Below are 9,460 nucleotides of genomic sequence, written 5' to 3'. Positions count from 1 at the left end.
AGGGGCTGTCTACATGATCACAGGCATTTAAAGTTATAAAACAAGATCAGGGGCTGCAAGCGGGGCCAGTCACAAGTTATCATGAGGCTTTACATTTACAAGGCAAAGATTATATAGTTACACAATAAAGTATCATCATTAAAGGTCAAGGCATTTGGGTTGCAGTTCAGTGAGTTAAAATAGTTACAGATATTTGTTGCTGACTACATCAAAAGGTTAACAGGCAGCTGAGTTACAGTTTGGTGAATTTTAGAAGTTTCATGTATTTACTTTTGGCTATTTTACAATATATTAGAAAGTAAGAAAGCATCTATATGATGATTCAGTAACTATATTCATTTATTAACTCTTAACTCTCAGTTATAAGAGGACTTGGAGCAGTCTAAGTCCCTAAAACACTGTATGTGGCAGTTTCATAACCAGCAGGGTTGTAATTAACTCTCCTGTTTCCAAATTTTATCTGGGATACTTAAAATTTTGCCCCAAACATTGTCCTTTTGACTTTAATTCTCTCTCTACCAAACATACCATGGAGAATCAGAAACCAGAATGAAACAAACTTATATTTCTGTCAAATAGTGAATCAATAACCTTTTTGGAAGAAAATTTTGAAGGATATGAATTGTAAGAGCAAGTAGGAGAAAAAAGATGCACATTTATTTTGCAAATATTTTACCAAATGCTTAAAAGTGCATCTCAGTCTGGATTCTTCTCCTTTCAGACAAGGCCTCTATTCAAGCTTCATTGTTCAGTGTTTAATCTCTGTCCTTGAAGTTCACAAATTAACTTGCTCTGTAATATCCTCCTTGTGACAGCCTCTGGCTATGTTTTTATTGCTTTAACAGCTACTGGCAGGCAGCTTGTCTCCCACATTCACTATGAAGTAAACAGGAATTTGGTCCCAGGGTAATTGGCTGGTCTCCAGCCTAAGAATGCAAGTTATTCATGAGTTCTGTGGGCTTGCTTCTGCTTAACATAGACTGTTTTCACCGGGGAGCACAAGGACAAAAGAGTTACGAAGGTTTTGAATCTTGAGGATTATTTCTTTCAAGTATGTGATAACCTGTGACTTTTCTCCCAACTACTTTCCCACCTTCCTCCACCTCTTCTACCACCTTTCATTTCATAGTGATTACTGGAAATTTACCAAGGAAGCTGCTATGAAATTACACATCTCTCATAAAATGTAACTGTCACAATAAGCACATATGGATGCAGTTATTTTAGAGAAAGAATATGTTTACAAAGCAAAGTTTACAAAATTTTTAGTGTTTTAAAATTAAATCTCTTTGAGAATATGGAGGTGAATGCTCAAATTCGTGAGCACCTAGAGCAACAGTAATTTCAAAATGAACATTAAAAAAAATGGAGAAAAATTCTTGTGGTTTCAAGGATAGAAGTATAAATATACTTTGACATTTGAATTGGTGAACGCTAGTCAGGTTACCAAAAATTAAGAGGCTTAAACAAAAACAACAAAGCAAAAAGAATTACCCATGCATCATGTTTGGGAGAAAGTAAAAGTAAGAATTCTAGGCTCTTCTAAGATACAGCACTTAAAGGATCTTCATCTATTATTTTCTTACCTGAAAAGTTCATACTTTAACACTGGATCCCATGCTTTCTAAATTCTGCTGTGAATTACTGTACCCAAGAGACTCTAATATTTGATATTATTATTCTAAAATTATTTTAAGAGATACTAACAATTGTTTAAGACTTGAGAAAAAGAAAAATTTGAAAATCTGATACTTCCTCCAGGTCACCAAATTGCACAATGAATGGTTAAAAGGCAAAATACTAAATACATTAAGTACTCTGATTTATTTAAATATTCACTATTATTAGCTGAAAATTTGAATGGAAAGATTTTGCTGTTTTGGAATGTAATTAATAAGTGAGCCAATTCCTTCACATTTCAGTTCCCTGCTGGTGTGTGGTACTATTTCTGTCTCTCATAATTATGAGTCTACCTTGGGAATTGGCTCAGGCCAATTATGTGCAACCTTCTGTGATAGACACATGGAAAATTTCAAAGGTCTGTTTTTATTAGGTTTCTGAAATGTAATATTTGCTAATGTTGGTGTGCCACCTGCAACTTTTAAAAATAGTATATTTCATAGATCAAACATTGCATTCCAGACACTGAGGCTATAAAGTTGAATGACGTATGATGTTTCCCCTCAGGAAGTCCACAGTCCAGTGACGAATTTAGACACACAAACAAATACTGATGATAAAATATATGTGCAGTAAAGAAGAAACAGCCATGGAAACCCAGATAGGAAACCATTCTTCCTGAGAGATTGGTAAAGGTGAGCCTTGAAGAGAGTGACGTCTGAACAGGACCTTGAAGCATTTGTTGGGGAAAGACAAGGGAGAGGAGGATGAAGGCACTTCAGGCAGAGGGCAGTGTGGGCAGAGGCAGGGTGATGGTACTTCTGGGTAGTAGTGAGCTGTTTGGAGAGGCTCAAATATAGGGTGTGAGGAGAGAGTGGCTGGAGAAGGAGGTTGAAATAGCTAAGGACCTCTGTGGACAAGTTATGCAGTTTGGACTTCCTTCCTAGACAGTGGGAGTCTTTGGAGAAAGAAGCATAATCAGATCTGAGTGCCATTTGAAATTTTACATGTGATGAATGTGAGCATTGGTTAAATGCTCATAAACCAACCTAAATGTGGGAATAGGTGCATATACTTATTTACACATTCAGATAATGGTTTGTTGCAAGCCAGTTATTCCTTAGGGACTGAGAAAGAGCTTAGCAAGTGGAACCCTCTACCTCAGGATGTGTGAAGAGCAGGATAAAATTAACCAGCCTCAGAATTCTTCTCACAGAGATGAGTTTGAGCAAGATTAGGCATTTCAATGGTCAGAACTTTTCACTTCAGAGCAGCTGCAGTGGCATCAGAAAATCCAGGTGAGTTCCAGAATCTTACTGCTGCCACCAAGCTCTTTGGAAGCTGCTTGACTTCTTTGAATCTCAGTTGCTTTATCTATAAAATGGGGGATAATCATATATATTTATTTCACAAGCTTACTTGTGATAGGAAATGGATTAAAATAAGCAACATTGTTTGAAAACCATAGTGTATCACAAAAATGGAATTATGGTTTTTAATAACTTCTGGCACAAACACCAATTTAATTCTAGAGCTTGGTCTAGAGCAGGTTAAGGGCACAGTCCTTCACAGGACTAACCTCATTTCAGATGCAAATTCTGGAATTCCAGGGCCACCCTCACATCTATCCAACTGGCTACAAACTTGGGTGTTCCCACCACCTCTTCAGGTTTGATAATTCTCTAGAACAACTCATAGAACAGAGGAAAACCCTGTACTTGAGATTATGGTTTTACCATGGCAATAAAGAACACAAATCAGAATCACCAATAAAAGACTCAATTGCCAGCTCCCTCCTTTCCCCAGAGGTTGAACTGAAGTGGCTCAAAGCACCAACCCTCTAATCACAGGGTTGGTCTTCAGTAAGCTCCCAATCTATGACTAGAAGTATGGCTGGCCTCACTTTGAGTCAACTCATTAATATAAGCTGTCCCATGTAGTCCAGAGACCCATCATAAATAACAAAGAAACACCTATCATTCAGGAAATTCCAAGAATGTAGAGGTTACCGCCCAACCCCACCCCCAGGAACTGAGACAAACACCAGACTTCTTTTTGGAGGTCAAATTCCTCACTGTATAAATTTTACAGGCATACCTCATTTTATTGCCCCTTCACTTTGTACTTTACAGAATCTGCTTTTTTTTTTTTTTTTTTTTTTTTTTTTAAAAGATTGAAGGCTTCTGGAAACCCTGCATATAGCTAGTATATTGGTGTAATTTTTTTCAACAGCATGGGCTCACTTAATTTCTCTGTGTCATATTTGGGCAATTCTCATGACATTTTAAACACTTTCATTATTATTATATCTGTTATGGTGATCTGTGATCAGTGATCTTTGATGTTACTATAGTAATCATTTTGGGTGCCACAAACCACGCCCGTTTAAGACAGCGAACTTAACAAATGTTCAAAATCGATGAACACCTACTGGCTGTTCCCCTGTCTCTCTTCCTCTCCATGGGCCTCACTATCCCCTGAGACACAACAATAGTGAAATTAGGCTAATTAATAACCCTAAAATGGCCTCTAAGTGTTCAAGTGAAGGGAAGAGTTGCATATCTCTCACTTTAAATCAAAAGCTAGAAATGATTAAGCTTAGTGAGGAAGGCATGTAAAAAACCTAGAGAGTCCAAAAATTAGGACTCTGGTGTCAAACAGTTAGCCAAGTTGTGACTGCAAAGGGAAAGTTCTTGAAGGAAATTGAAAGTGCTACTCCAGTAATACATGAATGATAAGAGAGTGAAACAGCCTTATTGCTGATATGGAGAAAGTTTTAGTGATCTTGAATCAAACCAGCCACAACATTCCCTTAAGCCGAAGCCTAATCCAGAGAAGCCCCTAACACTCTTCAGTTCTGTGAAGGGTGAGAGAGATGAGGAAGCTGTAGAAGAAAAGGTTGGTTCATGACGATTAAAGAAAGTAGCCATCTCCATAACGTGAAAGTGCAAGGTGAAGCAATAAGTGCTGATATAGATGCTGCAGCAAGTTATCCAGAAGATCTAGCTAAGATAATTGATGAAGGTGGCTACACTAAGCAGCACATTTTCAATGTAGATAAAAAAACCTTATATTGGAAGAAGATCCACCTAGGACTTTCATAGCTAGAGAGGAAAAGTCAATGCCTGGCTTCAAAGCTTCAAAGGACAGGCTGTCTCTCTTGTTAGGGGATAATATAGCTGGTGACTTTAAGTTGAAGCCAATGCTCATTTACCATTCTGAAAATCCTAGGGCTCTTAAGAATTATGCCAAATCTACTCTGCCTGTGCTCTATAAATGGAACAAGGCCTGAATGACAGCACATCTGTTTACAACATGGTTTACTGAATATTGTAAGCCCTCTGTTGAGAACTACTGCTCAGAAAAAATATTCCTTTCAAAATATGGCTGCTCATTTGACCATGTTACCTGGCCACCCAAGAGCTCTGGTGGAGATGTACAAGGAGATCAATGTTATTTTCATGCTTGCTAATACAATATCCTTTCTGCAGCCCATGAATCAAGGAGTAATTTTGACTTTCAAGTCTTATTATTTAAGAAATACATTTCATAAGCTATAGCTGCCATAGATAGTGATTCCTCTGATGGATCTGAGCAGAGGAAATTGAAAACCTTATGGAAAGGATTCACCATTCTAGATACCATTAAGAGTGTTTATGATTGATGGGACAAGGTCAAAATATCAATGTTAACAGGAGTTTGGAAGAAGTTGATTCCAATCCTTATGGATGATTTTGAGGGGTTCAAGACTTCAGTGGAGAAAGTAACTGAAGATGTGGTAAAAATAGCAAGAGAACTAGAATTAGAAGTGTAGCCTAAAGATGTGACTGGATTGCTGCAATCTCATGATAAAACTTGAATGGATGAGGAGTTATTTCTTATGGATAAGCAGAGAAAGTGGTTTCTTGAGATGGAATCTAGACCAGGTGAAGATGCTATGAACATTGTTGAAATGACAAGAAAGTATGTAGAATATTACATCAACTTAGTTGATAAAGCAGCAGCAGGGTTTGAGAAGAATGACTACAATTTTGAAGGAAGTTTTACTGTGGGCAAAATGTTATTAACAGCATCGCATGCTACAGAGAAATCTTTCATGAAAGGAAGTCAATCAATGCAGCAAACTTCATTATTTTCCTATTTTAAGAAATTGTCACAGCCACCCCAACCTTCAGCAACCACCACCCTGATCAATCAGCAACCATCAACATTGAGGCAAAACCCTCCACCAGCAAAAAGATTATGACTTGCTGATGATGGTTAGCAATTTTTTAGCAATAAAATATTTTTAAATTAAGTTTGTAGATTTTTTTTAGACCTAATGCTATTGCACATTTTCTACAATATAGTATAAACATAACTTTTGCACTGTGAAATAAAAAATTTGTGCAACTGATTTTATTGCAATATTTACTTTATTGAAGTGATCTGAAACTGAACCCACAATATCTTCAAAGTATAACTGTGCTATGAAAAGTGGAAGTCCAACTGAGTATAATAATACTTATAATGATAATCATTATTTATTGAGCATTTGTTTTGTGCCAGCACTGTTCTAAATTCTTTACAAATGTGATCGTGTGTAATCCTCATACAATCCCCAACTGGAGGTTTTTACAGAGAAAGAAACTAAGGCTTGGCAAAATTGAGCAATTCATGAGCCAGAAGTCAGGCCCATACTTTTCTGACTATAAACCTTGGAATCTTAACCACTACTTCCTAATCATCTTTACCATATGCTTGCTTCTTACTTTAAAGTCTAGGCAACTGACAAAATATGATCAACATGTGATAACTGCAAAATTACTAGGTTAAAGTTTATCATTGTTCCTTGTCATTATCAGAACTACTAATCTAGAGATAGAAATAGAAATTTAATCCCTTGGCCTTTATCCCATATAAGAACAAGAACTATTATCATTGACTACAATTATAATATGCTGTGAATTTCTGTTGTCAGAACATGACTCAGGAAGAATTTAACATGGAAATCATTTTTCAGAAGCAAAACCACACAGACTTTCAAATTATGTTTGCTACATTTTGTCTTTTAATGACAACATTGCTCGAGAAGAGTGGAGCACAAAAGATTGGAATGCTTCTTTTCTATGCCCCTTCTCCAACACCCGAGGATCCATCTTCCTTCAGGGAAGGAATATGGAGAAAATAATTTGTCACTTTCAGGTCCATACTGAAGAAACTAAAATAGGTGCATTTCTATAATTTGCTGAGCATTTAGAAGTATTATGGATTGAAGTTATACTCTAATGAGAATATATATATATATATATATATGTATATATTGGTATACACCCTGGTCTGGTGTATTAGGGTTTTCCAGAGAAATAGAACCAACAATGTAACAATGTAGTGTAATACATATATATTAAGAGATTTATTTAAGAAATTGGCTCACTTGATTGTGGTAGCTGGAAAAGTCCAAAATCCATAGGGCAAGTGGTAGACTGGGAATTCTGCCAACAGTTGGTTTTGCAGTATTGAGATTGAAATCTATAGGAGAGGCTGGCAGGGTGGAAACTCGACAAAAGTAAATGTGTTAGTCTTGAGGCAGAATTTCTTCTCCTGGAAACCTCAGTTCTTTTTCTTCAGGCCTTCAGTTGATTGGATGAGGCCCACCCAAATAATTGAGGGTAATCTCTTTTACTTTATGTCAACTGTTTGTAGATGCTAATCACATGTATAAAATACTTTCCTAGAAACATCTAGGCTAGTGTTTGACCAAACACTTGGATACCATAGCCTGGACAAGTCAACACATAAAATTAACCATCATACCTGGTTTACTTCTTCACTCGGGTTAATCAAACCTGTTTTATTTGTTGATACAAATCTTGTAGCATTTCCTAGATGTAATTTCAGACACTTTATGAATCTTTCTTTAGATGAGTGTTGGTGCTCTAGCAATGACCCATGGGGAATGTAACAGACTCAGGTCTCCACCAAGTATGGTTTCAACAGCTGGGCAGTAGTTGGGAGAGTTGAGCTTGGCTTTTGTGATTCATTTTCTTCTCACCTGTCTTCAGTAGTGAAGTTGAAGTGCTCTTAATCTACTCCTTAAAATAGCTTAATTTTTTTTAATCAAAAGTAATTATCTCTTCTGTTCTATTGGAATCCTATATATTGCATACTGTATAATCCTTTTTTGTTGTTGTTTAGAGTAATCCTAGTCCATTTCCATCATTGGGAGGTTATCTTACTTAAAAAGGACACCACCCTCATTTCTATGCTTTTTTTCTCTATGTTCTTCTATTTAATTTCATTAAAACTTTCTATTAGCTCTCTTCCCCTTAATTTAGAAAAATCTAAAAATCAACACTATATTATTTTCTTTGTATCCTTCAAATCACTCAGAGAATTACTGTTCTGAATACCATAATGAAAACTCCTTGCCTCCACAGTGTGATCTGTTGACAGATGCTGGATCCTATTTGGATACAAATGTAGGTTGAGAAAGCTAGTATTTTAAGAGGCATAGAAGGTGAATTCAAGGAGAGGCCTTTAGGGAAAATAAAGGATCGACATTGGTCAGGGGTGAATGCTTTAGAAAAAGCCGGAAGCCAGTTGGGGGGATTTTAGGCAGAGGAGTACCACCATTTTGTTAGTTTTAAAGATGATCACCCATTGACAAAGTGGATAAAGGATTGGCACTGGGGGCATTGGGCTGCAGGCTCCAAGTTTTGCCCCTATATTCCAAGACCCTGGGATTTTTATGGTTTCCTCATTCCTACAATTATTTTTCAGATTTTGATTCTTTCTTAACTCCTTTATCATTCAAACTCAGGCAGTCTTGTATGCCCTTGTGAGACAGCTCCATCAATGATTTTTTCTATTCAAGTCTTTTTCCCAGTGATACCTTTAACATAGCTTCCTAAACATTTACAGTTCCTTCAGAAAAATGTTTCTTTTTCAAATAACTTGAAATTGTAAAGCCTTGGGAAAAAAAAGGAGGGAACAGGTTTCTGTTTCCCTATTAGTAAATTTATGGTTCATAACTGGAGAATCAAATAGCATTACTTTGATGAAATGCATTAAAATGACCATCACCTAAAAGAGTAACCACTTTTTAAGTAATTCTAGCCTCTAAAGAGTCTTCTTTACTTGGGCCAGGGACTTCCTTAAGAAGTATCGATTAGGTAGTGGTTTTATGAACATATCAGGAAACATTGTAAAAGACTTCAAAATGGGCAAAAATATTACTGGGTATCCTTTCAATAGGATGCTGGGTGGGCCTAATTGACCATCCAGAGTCTCATTCCATAGTAAGCAGTACTTTTCAACTGCTTTACAACTCTTAGATTTAAGAAAGATGATAGTAATGCAAATGATTTTGTCCAGTGGAAATGACGATGACTTCTTTCTACCCTGTAAAAGAGACCTGTTTGGCATCTTTAACAGATGCAGGTTCATTTTAGCATTCCTGATTCCCTGTTGTGTTCAGGGTCCCCCAGATCACCCTCAGGCTTGACAATTTACTAGAAGGACTCACAATGCTCAGAAAACACTGTTATATTCATGGTTATACTTTATTACAATGATAGGATACAGATTGGAATCAATAAAAGGACTGGGCATAACTCACAGTCTAGGAGAAACCAGGCACAATCATCTCTCTGAGTGGAGTGCAGGGACCACACTTACATTCTCCCAGCCAGGATGTGTGACAACACGTGCGAAGTGTTGCCTGCCTGCAAAGCTCACCTAAACCTCGGTGTCCAGGGATTTTCATGTCCCTGTACTCCATCTCCTTCTTTCCATCTCTACAGTAAAGACTCTAGTATAAAATGCCAGGTCTTTCTGCAGTTTCTCTTACTTTTTACCT

Source organism: Choloepus didactylus, chromosome 2, assembly GCF_015220235.1.
Source record: "Choloepus didactylus isolate mChoDid1 chromosome 2, mChoDid1.pri, whole genome shotgun sequence".
Classification (NCBI taxonomy): domain Eukaryota; kingdom Metazoa; phylum Chordata; class Mammalia; order Pilosa; family Megalonychidae; genus Choloepus; species Choloepus didactylus.
The sequence above is the reverse complement of the archived record's forward strand: the minus strand, read 5'-3'. Positions refer to the sequence as shown.